At 38.3% G+C, this 17645-nt stretch overlaps 1 protein-coding gene across 1 annotated transcript in view; it reads right to left on the bottom strand.

Annotated features, from left to right (window-relative positions):
• Window positions 1-17645, bottom strand: part of col25a1 (collagen type XXV alpha 1 chain) — a 557626-nt gene that overhangs the window by 222584 nt on the left and 317397 nt on the right. The window lies entirely within an intron of this gene.

The raw sequence follows: 17645 nt of genomic DNA, 5'->3' as shown, positions 1-17645 counted from the left end.
TACACATGGATTGTATACATTGGTGTGCTGTACAGGAATTCCACAAATAACACGTCTACAGACTATAAAGATGCATAGTATCCCACACATGCTAAATTCAGAGTGAATGGGATTATGCCTTTAGTGGCACGCTCCAGTTGTTCTACTCAGTTTCAGGCCCACAAGGTGACTCTCTCTGCCTTTCAACATGATGACCTAAATTCTATCTTCTCCCACTTTGAACGCATTACACATTAAGTGTTGTTTTTGAATATGAAATCTTTGCAGTGTTATACAGTATGACAGACATTTGCTGCTCAGCATGTTAATGAAATTTGGTGATTTCTTGGTACAAATGTGACCAGCTACAAAAGGTCAGTGATTGTTTGTATGCACAAAGAGTGATCTGTAAGTTGTCTCAAAAAGTATCCATTGGATCTACTATAGTCTACAGACAAAGATGGAGACACGGAAGTGAATTCAACGGCAATTCATCAACTGGCTGCTTGAGGCTGGGTGCAGAAGTGAGTCAAATCTGTATCTCCCCCATGTTAAAATACCCAACTTTACAGCAGAAAAAAACACGTTTACAGCCTGGTGCACAAAGTGGCTTTGGTCTATATAGCTTATTTTTCCCTTCATGACAACTGTGAGGGGGGTGAATTTTTTTTTTATAACTCATCCGTTTACATTATATTAAGCCTTAAAGTTCTGCATAATTAAGGGTGTCCACTTTTGAGTGACAGGTGGATTCCCGCTGCATTAGTCATCATTAGCCGTTTGTCGCCGTTTGTTAGCCGTCACGTTACCTCAGCTAATTGTCTGACTGTAAAAATAAATAAATTCGGGAGTGACGCGCTACCAAGATGGCGACGGTCGGCCACGCCCACTTCAGGCTTCTTTAGGTGACGTCACGGACACTACGTCCATATTTTTTTACAGTCTATGGATTAAACTGAGAAGGGTCATAGCACTTGCATATTGTTGTCCTACTGTTAGTTTAACTGCTTCTATTGTTCTCATTTGTAAGTCGCTTTGGATAAAAGCGTCTGCTAAATGAATAAATGTAAATGAGATCTGCCCATAATGTGTCTTTCACGTTAAAGTCAGGTACATCTTTTACTCTTTATCTCTCAACATTAGACGTTATTGTATTGATTATCTTTGAACTGATTACGAAATTGGCATGATACACTTACCTGACATAATAAATTGTTACATTTGATTTTATTCTGAATAACTCTGAAATTATTTTCATTTAGATTAAGTGAAGTCTTATGTTTCCACAAATCTGCGTTCAGGGTTAAGTACATACTAGATCCCAGTTTAGATGTAGCGTGGGGGAAGGCCGGTGGGATTCTAGATTCCTGACTAACTGCTCGACTTTAACTAAGTTGTTATCAGTGTTGGGGAAAGTTACTTTTAAAAGTAATACATTACAATATTTAGTTACTCCCCAAAAAAGTAACTAATTGCGTTACTTAGTTACTTTTTATGGAAAGTAATGTGTTACGTTACTTTTGCGTTACTTTTCAGTTACTTTTTCTTACCTGGGTGAGGCTTGATCTCTCTCAGGTCTTACAGGTGTTTTTTCGACTGAGTTATTGTACTAGTGTTTAAAGCAGTAATATATTCAACAACAGCCTATATAAGCACCTTCATTTTCCTTTAAAAACACATAGGCTATATATTGAATAATAATATAGAATATTATTATATTCAGAGAACTTCCTGATCCCATAGCTATGCATGCTATATAAAAGATCAATAAACATTACAGATTATGGAAAGTAATGTGTTTTTTACTTTTGTACTTTGTGTGGGTAGACTATATAAAGTGAATTCACTATCCATTGTAATAATAATGAGTCTAATACTAGCAAGTTGCCATTATGAAATAAGTTATATCAGGGTAAAAGACATATCTTAAACATTTAAAATGTTTTATTAACTTATTAGAGGACAATAAGATGATACTTGAGAACAAACATCACCACCAATTAAACAGATCTGTCACTGTCAGCTTTCTATTGTGTCCTCAAAACAAAATTATTTTATGCAAAAAAAAAGTCCAGATCACTTCTGCAATACAATGCAAAAAAATGTATTGTCAATGTAATGTTAGAGTATTATCTTAATAAGAGTCCACTACTTCATCTGGGTTTTATTTTCAAAGTAACGATTGTAGCGCAGCAGGAGTAGTTTCTCAAAACACTGGTCTGTGAGATGGTTTCATTAACTTATTAGAGAACAATAAGATGATACTAATGAACAAACAACATCACCAATTAAACAGATCTGTCAGCTTTCTATTAAGTGTCCTTAAAACAAAATTATTTTATGCAAAAAAAAAAAAGTCCAGATCACTTCTGCAATACAATGCAAAAAATGTATTGTCAATGTAATTTTAGAGTATTATCTTAATAAGAGGTCACTATTTCATCTGGGTTTTATTTTCAAAGTAACGATTGTAGCGCAGCAGGAGTAGTTTCTCAAAACGCTGGTCTGAGAGACGGTTCCTTTTTGGGGTGAGGATGAGACTTCCAATACTAAACAGCCTCTCAACTGGTGCACTGGAAGGTGTTGCTGTGTTGGCTTTTAAGAAGATCTTCAAAATCCTGGGGAAATCATGTAAATTTTCCATATTTGCTGATTTCAGGTATTCACATATCTCCACGTCCACAGTAATTGCTTGGTCGTCATGTTGATTCTCCTCTTCAGGAAATGCAAAGAAGTCATTTTCATGGTCTCTGCTTTCAGGAGACTGCAGTGGCTCTTTCTGTGGTATCTCAATGGTGAGAGCACGACACTGTGCTGCCAGAATCATCTTGATGTTGTCTTTTTTTGTTTCATCCCTCAGCCACCGCAGCTTGAATTTTGGCAGGGTTACCGCAGCAATCAAAGCTTCATCGCTGTCAAGGATGGAGCTAAACCGTGTCTTGATAGCCTGCAAGAGAATTTTAGATAGGTTACACAGTTAATACACTAATAGACATGAATTCATACCAGAATAATACAATTTATGTCAGGAAAAAATTAAGTAGAATTAAACTTAACAACACGCAAACATATTGACTTGAAAGCACTGACACTATTCTATGAGAACTGAACTGAGCTGAATGATGACATCACTGTTTTTTTCCAGAACTGCTTTATAGCTATATTGAACTCATTTCATAGTTGATGATGAACTACACTATTATACTAAACCAAACGAAATAAACACTGAACTGATTTGAACTGTCTAATGACTGTTTACTATTTTCTTTTTAGAGCTGCTTTACAGCTAAATTGAATTCTGTTTGCATTATTGAATCATTATTTTCCTGTTATCCCTGTAAATCTGATTTGAAACAATCTATATTGTATAAAGTGCTATAAAAATAAAAGTGACTTGACATCAAATAAAACTACAATAAATAATAATAATAATAATAATAATAAGACCATATTGAACAGAATTACCTGAACTATGAGGTCTGGGAGGTCAGCCATCATATGAGAGAGGCCCTCTTTCAGTGCCAAGATTTTTGTCATCAGGATTTCAAGGGTAGGTTGAAGGGTGCCATAGAAACATTGATCTTCACCTTGAAGTATATCCAGTGCCATACAGACAGGCTTCAGAACCTTGCAATATTCTTTAATGAACTGATACTCTCTCTCTGTAATGCATCTGATGTCCAGGCGAGTGCAAAGTTGATTGAGGTCCACTAAGGACATGTCTGTGACTCTGCTAAGTGCATCATAAAAAGAGTTCCACCTTGTAGTTGAAGGGACCAGCAACTTTCTTTTGCTAAATTCGTCCAGGCTCTCTGATGCCACAGTTGATCGACTAACTTTTGACCACAAGGCTGAACATTTTCCAGTTGCACTTCTGTACACTGCTTTGCAATCTGCCTTCGCCGTCAAAAATTTAACTATGTCGTTCGAGCATATAAGGTTAAGGGTGTGCGATGCACACCGGTGATGTGGAGGGAGAACATACCGTTCGCTGGACTCAATGTCATCTCGTAAAACTGCGTGCAAGTCCGTAAATATGACCTCTCGTCTTCATCATTCTCTGTTTCATTATCATCGTCAGCTTGAAACATTCTGAAAGCTTTGACAAAGTTCGAGCCATTGTCAGTGACCGTGGCAGTTATCTTACCACAAAGAGCATATGAGCTGTGAATTTGCTCTAACTCCGCTGCAATGGTATCGTACGTGTGTCTCCCACGAAATCGTCTGCAGGCGATTGCAGCTTTTTTGCGATGCAGAGTAGCAGGATCTATCCAGTGTACTGTAATTCCCAGAAAACTTTTATTCTGAGCAGTCCATAGATCTGCAGTGGTTGAAACATATTCCAAGTCGGCAAAAGTTTTCTTTAGTTCGGTCTCCATTTCCATATATGCATTGTCCAAAAAGCTTGCAAAGGTTTTACGATCGGGCAGCACGCCTCCCGGCCTTTTTCCTGTCACAGAGATTTTGCTGATGATATTTCTAAATGTGGGCGCCTCCACAGTGGACAGCGGCTGCATCTCCTCAACAATAAAAGCAGCAACCAATTTGTTGAGTTCAGTGGAACTAATTGTTTTACCTGGTGATGATGAACTGAAATCAAGCTTTTGTTGTTTAGCTTGAGGCGGGGTGCAGGTATCATTCGGCGCTCTCTCTTCCAATTCTGTAGTGCTGTGCTTTGCATGCAGATGTTTTTTTAAATTTGAAGTTGTGTTTTTTGCAGTTGACAAGAGCTTTTCACCAACACATAATTTACATTTAACGATTATTCCCTTCTCCTTTTCTTCGACAATTTCAAAATAATGAGAATACTTCCATCGCAGTAATGTAACGCTCTGGCCTGCCATCTCCGTTTCTGACTAGTGTTTGTTCCCGCGCAGGGCGCGCACGTATCAGTGTTCTACGTGACTACCTTCATTTTAATTCTGTACTTTTTTTTTTTAATGCAAATTAATTAAACTGAAAAGTAACTCGCATTACTTTTTTTAAAAAGTAACTCAAATATTAATGTGTAAATTTATAAAGTAATGCTTTACTTTACTCGTTACTCCAGAAAAGTAATATTATTACGTAACGCACGTTACTTGTAACGCGTTACCCCCAACACTGGTTGTTATGCAGTCGCAAATAGGGGGCTAGATAAGAATACTATTGAGGTAATAGCAGCGTTTGGAGCGGCATTATCTTAATGTACTAGCCATAACATCTGGCTGTTATATGGGCGACTGTAGGGGGCTACATGGGTACTTTTTAACAATAGCAAGCGTGTTCAGTATTGTTAAACTGCTTTAGCCATAACCTCTGGTTATCGTTCAGTCTGGTGAGTTTGTGATCGTGAGATCCGCGTAAAAGAACGGCCGGCGCGAGACTCTCTGAGCGACATAGATTCCTAATGAACGAGTAAAATATAAAGTAGAGAGAGTTGAATAGAATAAATCAAATGTATTGCTAAACTATTATATAAATGACGAATAACAAATTGGTAATCTAACCTAAATTCGAGGTTGTGATAAAAAGGAGTCAGATAAAAGTTGAATTGGAATTAAATTACTTTGCCACGTGGAAAAGACAGTAACGCAGTAAACCTTCACCCGCTTATCGGAAACTGTCGTTGGACCGATTGGGCAGGCCTTACACACATAACTCCATATCAATCCTAAGCTTCACAATACAGGACATTATTAACCAATATAAAAAAAAACAGGTGTGCATTTCTTTATATCACTTTTAACCCTGCAAAATATTCAGGGAAGTTGTTATATTTATTGATTGAACAATATTACATTTGAAATTATGAAACTTATGAACATTTAGTCTAAAGTACAACTATAATTTAGTATTAGTTGTTGCCCGTGTAGGATTTAAGGGCGAACCAAACACAAATGAATCTTCCAGATGATTCGTTCAAACATAATTCTAAGCAGAACTCAACACTCCAGACGTTACCAAGCAGTATGTTAACGTTAGCTCAGTCAACATAAGGCTAACATCAACAGGTGTAGACAGAAAATATGATTATCTTGACCTTAGCTAATTTACTGAATCAACCAACTCACATCTCCTTTCTTTCTTTTCATCCATGATGACATTAAAGTCACCTGTTGTTGTTTCTGGCGTTTCATCGTCTGTGCCGCAACCGCTATACCTGCTCATTAGAACGTTCAGTGAACTATTTTTAGAGTGTGCACGCGACGTTCCTGGATGTGGACGCGTGCATTGACACAGGCTTGGTCTTGCTCCCCTGTGTCGATGACGGCGTACGGTCAAAAATCATAAACGAATTTGAAAGTGTGTGTGTGTGTGGGGGGGGGGGGGGGGGTGATTAAGTGTGAATAATACAAGTTATAAGAGAAGAAAGAGAAGGAAAACAGGCCTTTACCAAATGAGTTGGTATAGAATCAAGTAAACGTGGAAGAATTAGAATTGTAAATTAAATTAGAAATTTCTTTTTCGGCTGGCAAGTTGAAAGAAGGAAGGTGAGGGGGAAATTAATTGAGACACTGTGGCCAATTGTTGGTGGATGGTAGTCAGTTTGTCATTGAAAAAAGACATACATTTATCACATTGAGCAGTGCAGTACAGGTGTGCAGGAAATGTGTCAGGAGGTTTCAGAATACGATTTAAAGTTGAGAACAGTGCCGAACAGGGAACAGGGAGCCGAAGTATTACCATCTCAAGACTCAATTAAATGTGAATACAAATAATTTTTGGCATCATAAAGAGCATCTTTATAAAGATCGTTTAAAAGATCGAAGTCCAGTTCGTTTAAAAAGGCGTTCCAATCGCCGGCCTCTAGTTTTGAACTGGTGAAGTTCAGGAGTAAACCAGGGCGCAGTGAGTGAATGATACAGTCCGAGTTTTAAGAGGTGCAAGAGTTTCAAGCAGCTGCTGTAGTTTAAAGTTATAAAAGGAGACCAAATTGTCAGGAGAAGTGAGATGGTCACTAAGTGGAAGATCAGTAATTGTCAATCCAGAGGTGTAACACTTGAACAGCAGACAAGGTCCAGAGTGTGGCCTTTAGAGTGAGTTGGAAAGTCCACATACTGAAGACCAAAACTGTCTAGGCAAGAAATGAAATCCCTTGTGGGTGGGTTACTGGCATTGTCCACATGAATGTTAAAATCACCCAGGAGAATAAGATTGGGTGATAAGGTACACAGAAAGGTTAAAAATGCACAAAATTAATTTACGAATGTATTGCAGTATTTCGGTGGCCAATAAATAACAGCTAATACTGTAGGTGTTGGACCGCTGATAAGTAAAGCAGCCGATTCAAAAGAAGCATACATTTGTACAGTCAGCGGAGATGCTTTATAGATCGAGTTGTGAAGTATCATGAGACCTACCCCACGTCTGGAGATACGAGGTTGCGAAATGTAAGCAAACCTGGGAGGACATGCGTGATTCAACTCTAGGAAGTCATTTTCTTGCTGCCAGGTCTCAACCAAGCAGAAGTAGTCAAACTATTGTCGATAATGTCGCTGATGAGGAGACCCTTGTTGGAAAGTGAACGAATGTTGAGAAGTCCAACTTTGAGCTCATTTCCACCGAGTGAAGAGCTGGTCGATCTGGATATGGTAGTTAGCGCGCTCTGGTCAACAGTCCGCCTAGTTTACCTTGCTGCTCAGGGAGCCGAAGTCCAGAATGATCTTGTAGCCTTCGAGTCATTGTACCTAAAATCCTGTCGAGACCCGCAACACATGTATTTTGGACGGGGATGATGAACAATATCCTGATAGGGGTAGGAGGCTCGGCAGAGTAGCACCGCAGCCGGTAAAGTTCAGTCGCTGTATACAGAAACAGCGAAGTCGCTGAGTGGAACAATGACAATAAAACAGTTCAGACAATGGTGACACGTGAGAAAGGATGGTAAATCCACATCGTGTCAGTCGACTGCAGAGTTAAGCAGAGGCAGAGAATTGTAGAATAAAATATTTAAAATGATAAAAACACCGGAGAGCAGCAACAGCCAAACGTGCCAGCGTTCACCCAACCGGAAGGTTGGCAAGTTCCAAAAGTTCCAAATATAACAAATGTTTAATTAAACTCTTTGAAAATTGCACACCCTCTCCCATTTTGGGACAATGTGACGATGTCATAAGTTACCCCTGATTGCGGTGTATGCCCTGTTTATTTAGTTTATATATTGTGCATAAATGTTTGTTTTTCATTGTTTGGTTAAATATGAGTTTGGTAACTTTTTCTAGTCTAAGGTGCACATTAGACTAATGACAAAAGACACCAAGAGTTTTATTTCTTTATTTTCTTTATTTAGAATGTACATAAATTATATTAGTTTATATCCCCATTTTTAAAACTTACCTTCTGGGTTCATGTCTGCAGCATGGTTCCGGGGGTGGGGGTTTAAGAGAAAGTGCGGCCTTCCTGTTCCTCATTTTATGCCATCCCAAGGAATTCTGGGTAGTGTAGGCATAGTCCATTTCCCAGTGTGAGCAGGGGGTTATTGTTTCATTGTTTTATTGTGTTTATTTTGATAGTATGTAGAAATGTATTGTTTATTATTTGTATTACTTTTCTTGTAAAATTGATGTTAATGTATTTTGAATATTATTTTCATTTAAGTTTATTTATGTATTATGTACGTGTACATATTATTTAAATTCCCTATTATTATGAAATGGTTGAACCTTTCAGTATAAAATAATTTATTTTGTCTGTTCAGTCAGTTCTGGTGAGGGACCTCTGTGAGGAGGGTCACCTTTAGTGTCTTTGTTTCTGTTATTTTTGATTAATTAATATTTTTCTTAAGTCAATACAAATTTGAATTGCCTGCAAGCAGTGTCTCCTGCCTTTGCTCTGGTCATGTACCCACAGACATTTACAACAGAAGAGTTAATTTGCAAAAACAGATAACTATCATTCAAACTGCAGCTGGCTTGTTTTGATTAAGTAAATAATAACAAAACAAAAATACAGATTGCATACAAAAGTTCATTAAAAGTATGTTTATATATATATATATATATATATATATATATATATATATATATATATATATATATATATATATATATATATATATATATAAAGTTTGTTTTTTAGCAAAAGCAGACAACTCCAACAGTCGTTTTTTGGCAAAAGCAGACAAGTCCACATTTCATGTTTCAGAGTTAGACAAAACCAAGTAACTGCTATGATATATAATAAAACACTCCTATCTTTTGGTTAATCTTTGTAATGTTAATCTCCGCCGCTGACATAGACGCCAGACACACTTTATTGTTGTGATTAGACACAATACAGGGAGCTTTTCCCTCAACACTGTAACATGCTGCTTTAGCAAGATTCCGTGAAAAAGTTAAACTTTTATTTTCCTTTTACGCCCCGAAAAAGATATTGAGGGTTCATCAAGTTCTTTGAAATTATCCACCCTCGATCACTTTTAGTCATCTTTGACGAAAGTCCTCTCAGCTAGTGCGTCCTTTCAAAGTGACTAGCAGCCTTGTCACCTGACCTGAATACTGCGCACTGATTCGCTAAAACGGACTTATCGGGTTGTGTTCACAAACAACAAGGGTGCTTGTCAGTTTCTGCTGTAAAACATGAACTCGCAATGCCTTGACAGTGGACAATACAGGCTTTTGTGACAAAACGTGTTTAGGGATCAGTCAATCTTGTCAGGCGTCTATTTCAGCTGAGGAGATTAACGTTACAAAGACACACCGGCAAACAGTATGGTGAGTAAACGAAAATGTGTGCTTTGGCGGAAATGCTTAGACGGACATTACGTAAGGATGTGGAGAGTCTAAAAATAAAGGTACCTCATATCGATATTTTACATGTGGCATCGATGCATCGTATCGTTAGACGTTTGATCGATCCATATCGATGTATTGTTACATCCCTAGTACTTATGCACAGAGATAACAAGGGAACTAATTAGACCACAGGTGAAGGTAATCATCAACTCATGAGAAACCTAGGAAACTGACAACCTTAACCCCCTGAGGTCGGCTATCGTGCCGGCGCGATGGGCTCGTTTTTTTCCTTATCAGTGCAAAAAAGAATCAAAATACTAATATTAATTTTTATCTTATATGCTTGTGTTATACATCAATCGATCCTGTTAAGTGTGTATTATTTTTGTGTATACTCACAATAAAAACAAAGTGTTGTGTTTTTTGCCAAATAAAGAAAAATAAACATGATGCGAGTTCTGCCTCCTCTCTGTCAAGTCCATTCTGAAACGCGTCCGAAAATGAACCATAACTCAGCGAATACTCAGTCAAACAGTCATACAGACACACAGGCATGAAGCTTGAATTCTCTAAATTAAGTAATTTTTATAAAAATATTCTCTGTTTATGTAATCTTTATGAAAAGAGAGAGATGTCAGTCATTCTCATCTCAGCTCAATATGTTTTAATCTGACCCCGCCCACGGAGAGCGTGCGCTATTCAAACGCATATGAATGAGGCAATCCATGCAAACTGTGAACGCCCCCATATCAGCTCGAGAAAACACATCAAGTTTATTAAGATCATTGTACTTGTTTACACTGTCTTGCGGCGCTGTGAGGAATAATACTATCGTAATATAATAATGGAAAATGTACCTCAGAAGTGCTGGTATTTCGAGGAGCAATGGATGGAATACTGTAGTAAGTTTTTTTCATTCTCAAGTGAATCGCGTTTCTGTGTGTGAATGAATGAACGGCAGAGATGCGCGCTGTTTACCACAACTCGCAAAAAGACAGTTTAAATTTGAATCGCGTTTCTGTGTGTGAATGTATGAACGGCAGAGATGTGCGCTGTTTACCACAACTCGCAAAAAGACTGTTTAAATTTGAATCGCGTTTCTGTGTGTGAATGAATGAACGGCAGAGATGTGCGCTGTTTACCACAACTCGCAAAAAGACTGTTTAAATTTGAATCGCGTTTCTGCATGTGAATGAATGATCTGCTTTTAGCAAACTGTATTGCTATACTGAGATGAGTAAAAATCGACTGAAATATGTTGAAATAAAATGTATTTGTATAAGCAACGTATTAAACTGCAAATTAACATTTATATTCCTTATAATAAAAACGAAAGACCTATGTTAGAGACATATGAAAGACAACATTTCGTCGACTAGTTTTGGATAGATTACACATTTTTACTGTAAAATATCTGCCACCTCAAATAAGCTTTTGTTTGCCAATTTTTGCTAATATGTTAAATATAGTATGTTTTGTCAATGTAGGCTATGTTCAAAGTAATGAATCCTTAACTTTGAAATATGTATGATAAAATGTATACTTTAGTTTTTACAAAGAAAGATTACACTTGAATTGTTGTTGTAATTGTAACCTTTTTAATAAAAAAAATATATTTACAAGGTAGATGTAAACAAATTTTAAAAGGTAAATATAAGCCTTTTCTTTAAATAATTTTTATTGTGTTTTATTATTGACAAATTTGGGGAGAGGATACATATTCCAAAACTGAAAATACAGTATGAGAATTAAGTGCACAATTACTAGACATGTTTTCCTTGGATACATATATATATATATATAGCTCTTGCATTCTTTCTTGTGGCTCAGTCACACACCTGAATGAATGGCTCATTAATTATGCGGGCCCCATTGTCTCCTCAGGTGTGAATCACTAAATATGCATGATGGTGTTGGATCGTTGCGCATATTGCCTTTCCAAACAAAAAGTGTTTTACAAGATTTAAATCAATGTTTTGTTTTATGTGAATGATTAGGCAGGATGATTTTCACATTATTTTGAAGAAAAAACTCTAGGCAACGACATCCATTAGTCAAAAGCCTTATTGACACATTTAGTATGTGTTTTGTGGCCTTATTTCAGAAACTTTAGTTTTTTCAATAACCATGCATAAACATTATTCTCTCAAAAATACAAACATGTACATGCATGTTGCTCACATATTATGGTAGCCCTGTTTGTGCTAAATAGAGTGTAATTACACCTTTGCCATTAATATATTTATAAGCAACTGAAAAAAGCACAAATGTCAGGGCATGTCAGAACATCTCAAGGACCCCAAAAAACCCTCAGACCCCAGAGGGTTAAACTGAGAGGATATACAAGAAACCAAAACACATGAACAAAACCATAATGAACCTAAACATAACCCTAACAATATATACAGTGCATCCGGAAAGTTTTCAGAGCACTTCACTTTTTCCACATTTTGTTATGTTACAGCCTTAATTGAAAATGGATTAAATTCATTATTTTCCTCAAAATTCTACAAACAATGCCCCATGACAACGTGAAAGCAGTTTGTTTAAAATCTTTGCGAATTTATTAAAAGTAAAAAAAAGCTGCAAGCAGCATTTATCGGGGTTCAAGCAGTGAAGGCCTTTAAGGCCTTTAAGCACAAAAGCATCACAAGTTATTAAGTTTTATTTAGCCAGCATGTAACCACTGACATAATAGATGGAAAATACCATTTACAGCCAATACAGGCAATGTACCATAGGAAATATATGGTTTTAAAGCTTTTTAACAGTTATAGCGCCACCTATGGTCCGATCTCCATGAAACTATGCATGCTTCTTCACCACGTTATGACACATATGCTCATCAATTTTCGTGAAGTTCTGAGTTTTCCTTTAGGATTTATAGGCTTTTGAGTGTATTTTGCCACACCCCTTTTCTAAATTACCCTGTTACAGCCACCCAAATGCAAAAGTTCAACTCTTTTTCGATAATTAATGATCTAGACAGTCCAGAGAATTGTCCTAGACTGGTTTGGTTCCGATCGGGCGAAAAACCAGGGACTAGTTTGCAAAAGTAGGTTTTGGACAAAATTCGACATAGCAGAACATTTTTTTGAAAAACATTTTTTTTTTTGAAAAAGCTTTCACAGTGGTGTAAGACACGAGTCTAGGACAAACGGTCTAAGAGTTATGAGCGATTTTGTACTTTTGGTTGCTGTAGCGCCACCTATGGGCCAATCGGGGTCATACTCTGCTAGGTTCTTCCCAAATTGAAGCCTAACATCTGGACAGGTTTCAAGTCTCTAGGCCTTACGGTTTGGCCTGCACGATCAGTTTTACAAATCCTTACAATTACAATAGGGTTTCAACATTTCATGCTTGAACCCCTAAAAAAGAAAAATCACATGTGCATAAGTATTAACAGCCTTTGCTCAATACTTTGTTGAAGCACCTTTGGCACCAATTACAGCCTCAAGTCTTTTGGAGTATGATGCTACAAGCTCGGCACACCTATATTTTGGGAGTATGGGAGGTCCAGAGCGCTCTAGAGCAGGTTTTCATCAAGGATGTCTCTGTACATTTCTGCATTCATCTTTCCCTCGATCCTGACTAGTCTCCCAGTTCCTGCCACTGAAAAACAATGCCCACAGCATGATGCTGCCACCACCATGCTTCACTGTAGGGATGGTATTGGCCAGGTGATGAGTGGTGCCTGGTTTCCTCCAGACATGATGATTGCCATTCAGGCCAAAAAGTGCAATCTTTGCTTCATCAGACCAGAGAATTTTGTTTCTCATGGTCTGAGAGTCCTTCAGGTGCCTTTTGGCAAACTCCAGGTGGGCTGTCATGTGCCTTTTACTGAGGAGTGGCTTCCGTCTGGCCACTCTACCATACAGGCCTGATTGGTGGAGTGCTGCAGAAATGGTTGTTCTTCTGGAAGGTTCTCCTCTCTCCACAGAGAAACACTGGAGATCTGTCAGAGTGACCAATGGGTTCTTGGTCACCTCCCTGACTAAGGCCCTTCTCCCCCGAACGCTCAGTTTGGCCGGGCAGCCAGCTCTAGGAAGAGTCCTGGTGGTTCCAAACTTCTTCCATTTACGGATGATGCTCATTGGGACTTTCAATGCTACAGAAATTTGTCTGTACCCTTTTCCAGATCTGTGCCCCGATACAATCCTGTCTCGGAGGTCTACAGACAATTATTTGGACTTCATGGCTTGGTTTGTGCTCTGACATCCACTGTTAACTGTGGGACCATATATAGACAGGTGTGTGCCTTTTAAAATCATGTCCAATCAACTGAATTTACCACAGGTGGACACCAATCAAAATGTAGAAACATCTCAAGGATGATCAGTGGTAACAGGATGCACCTGAGCTCAATTTTGAGTGTCATGGCAAAGGCTGTGAATACTTATGTACATGTTGTTGCGAATCTAGCTCAAATGATATAGGGAATCAATAATGATGAATCGGGGTTATGATTCATTTACTTCGCATACAGAGTTAATCAAATTATTGAAGCTGAAAAATAGATCAATTGTATATATCAATAACCCATTACAATGAATTATAATTGAATCATTAATATATCAACGGTCCATTCTTCAGATCAATTATCAGACTAACTTTTAATGGAAATTAATGTAATTATCAAACAGTTGTTTGTCCAGCAAACGGCCGTAAGATTAACCCATCAATTTCTCAACAAAAATTATCTCTTTCTTATAATTCGAAGAAAGCTATTTTCTGGCCACGAAAATCACCTTCCTGTTCTTATAAAATTTAGATTACTGAAATAGTAACAAATTGTAAAGCTTTGTAGCTTTAGATCGTAACGCTTCAGGGACTTTGAAATGTTGAGCAAACAGGAGCAATCAGGGATATATGGTTTTAATAAATGAAACTACGAATACAGAATACTACAATTCACACGGAATACATGTATATACAGAGTACAACCAGTAAAACAATACAAGACAACGAATAACGAATGAGAGTGAGAGAGAAAGAGAGAGTGAGAGAGGATGAGAGAGAGAAAGTGAAAGCAAAATCTCAGGATGGCAATTTTCAAACAGTTAACTCTGAGAGACACCAAGATTAGAATACCCAAAAGTAAACACAGCCTTAGATTTCAAATGAAGGTGATACTTGCATTAAAGTCTTGGTGTGACTGCAAAAGCAGCGTGCGTGTGTCCTTTTTTGGAGCTGGGCGTTCTTCTCGTACTTCCGGAGCAAACGGAGTTCGCGGGAAGTTTAAAGGGTGTACTTAAAGTTAAAGTTGCCGGCTACGTTCACTTCACTGAACATAGGAAAAGTCAGAAGACGAAAATAAAGACAAAGATTAAAGAAAAGAAAAGAAAAACAGAGAAACTCCCTAAGGAGTTGTGGAACAGTAAACCTCTCACTGACGAAGTGCTAGGAGGGACTTCGGGTGTGGTCTTCTTATGGAAAGGATGGGGATCTCCTGGCCACCTGGGTTTCTGGCTTGGAGAGGGAGAGGTCTGAGCAGATAAGAATCTCTTTGAAAACATCTCCTTGAGTTCTGAGATGTTCTCTGTTAAGCATCACTCGGGTAACAAACGTGTCAAAAGAGATCAATTCAGTCCAGACTCATGGCGCCATGCTGTAAATTAAATTCATGAGTTTAAGGGTTAAAAGTTCCAAGTCATCATGAGATTGCCCATCCGCTACATGTGATTTTTTTGAGTTACACTTTATTTTAAGGTGTCATTATTACAGTGTAATTATATATTTAAGTCAATATTTAACTAAAAATCTGATTATATTAAGCTGAAACTGACTAAGCAATGATTTCTAGTTCCCAGCATGCTTTGCATCAGGCTTTATAAGGAGAATAAATGCTTAAATTAAGTGTTATGTTGTGTGTTTTTGAAAGTTAAAGTGACATGTGAAGGCCAAGTATGGTAACCCATACTCTGAATTTGACCTCTGCATTCAACCCATCCAAGTTAGTGCACACAAATTAGGAGTAGCGAGTAGTGAACACACACACACACACACACACACACACACACACACACTGTAAACCGTGGACACATAAAACCGGAGCAATGGGCAACCATTTTGCTGTGGCGCCCGGGGAGGGATTGGGGGTAGGTGCCTTGCTCAAGGGCATTTTTTTTTTTTTTCTGCTCATTTACATATTGAAGTTTTACAGCCCATCATCAAACAAACCGCAGGATCTATTCTTCACCACAATGGTAACCCTATCAAACTTCAACATAACAGAAACCCCTGTAAATCTTAACATAACATAATCATTAAACACTAAACATCTCTCCCCATATTAATCTTGCACATTGTGCTGTAGGGGCAGTCGTGGCCTAATGGTTAGAGAGTCAGACTGGTAATCCGAAGGTTGTGGGTTAGATTCTGGCAGGAAATGACTAAGGTGCCCTTGGCACCTACCCCCAATTGCTCCCAATTGCTCCCCAGGCACCACAGCAAAATGGCTGCCCACTGCTCCGGGTGTGTGTGTCCACAGTTTGCAGTGTGTGTGTTCACTACTCACTACTACTAATGTGTGTGCACTAACGTGGATGGGTTAAATACAGAGGACAAATTCAGAGTATGGGTTACCATACTTGGCCTTCACAGGACACTTTCAAAGACACACAACATAACACTTAATTTAAGCATTTATTCTCCTTATGCAGCCTGATACAAAGCATGCTCGGAACTAGAAATCATTTCTTAGTCAGTTTAAGTTCAGCTTATATATAATTAGATTTTGGGCCCTATTTTAACGATCTAAGCGCATGGCGCAAGTTCACTTAGGGCGTGTCTGAATCCACTTTTGCTAGTTTAACGACGGGGAAAATGGTCGGCGCGCCAGGCACATGGTCTAAAAGGGCTGTCCCTATTCTCATAATGAGTAATGGGTGTGTTTTGGGATTTATGTGCGTTAAACCAATCAGAGTCTCATCTCCCATTCCCTTTAAATGCCAGTTGCGCTCGCGCCATGGCATATTCGCTATTAACATGACGGAATTTGATAGTGGAAAGACCGAAGCTGTCTCCAGAGCACAAACGGAACTGCTCGTGTGCAAGGTAAAAGTGCGCAAGCAGACCATCTACGGGACAAGCCGGATTCCACCATATCTTTATGTACACAATAATAATCTTTTACATTGTAATCCTTTTATTTTAAATATTTGGCATGTTTGTGTGCTGCTGTGCGTCCCTGTGTATTTAATAAGCGAAGTGTATGCGGGTTGTGGATATTGTGGATATATTGCGCCATTGACTTTAGACCAGGTTTCAGTTGGTCAATGGTGCAGTCTTTTTCTGTTGCCTCAAAATAGCAACGCACCAACAATGCGCCAGAACACACCTCGTTTTCAGACCAGCATGCCCATGGGCCCACAAATGGGCGCAAATGCATTTGCTATTTAAACAACGTGGCACAGGACGTGAAAATGATAACTGCATCGGACTGAAACTAGCAAAAAACACTTGCGTCGCGCTTGGCACTGCATTGCGCCCGGGTGTAAGATAGGGCCCTTTGAGTTCATGTATCTATTTTCTATTAAGTACAATGGGCTTTGAGTAATATTTGAGTGAAATTAGCTCATTTCAGTTAATTAATTAAAACGGTTTGGTTTTACAGTGTGATTCGGTTCGGTTTGCTTGCATGCCGAACGAATACAGTTTTAAACTAGTGCGGTCAACGTTAACAGGTTAACGCATGCGATTAATTTTTGTCCAATTTAACACGTTAAAATATTTAACGCAATTAACACAGTATGCGTATTTTCTGTCATCCTTTGGCTAGCGTTACATTATATGATCATGCTCTTGTTCATGCAAATGCTTTTAAACCATTAAAGCCGCTGCACGCCAGAATCAAGTTCTCTTTTGAGCTTGAACAAACAATAACACACACATTTATGCCAAAATGTCAGTTTTGTCGAGTATCCTCATAAGAGCAGTTTTAAATGAGTT

The sequence above is a fragment of the Abramis brama genome (genome assembly GCF_963993115.1).
Source record: "Abramis brama genome assembly, chromosome: 3".
In the NCBI taxonomy this organism is placed as follows: Eukaryota; Metazoa; Chordata; class Actinopteri; order Cypriniformes; family Leuciscidae; genus Abramis; species Abramis brama.
The sequence above is the reverse complement of the archived record's forward strand: the minus strand, read 5'-3'. Positions and strand labels throughout refer to the sequence as shown.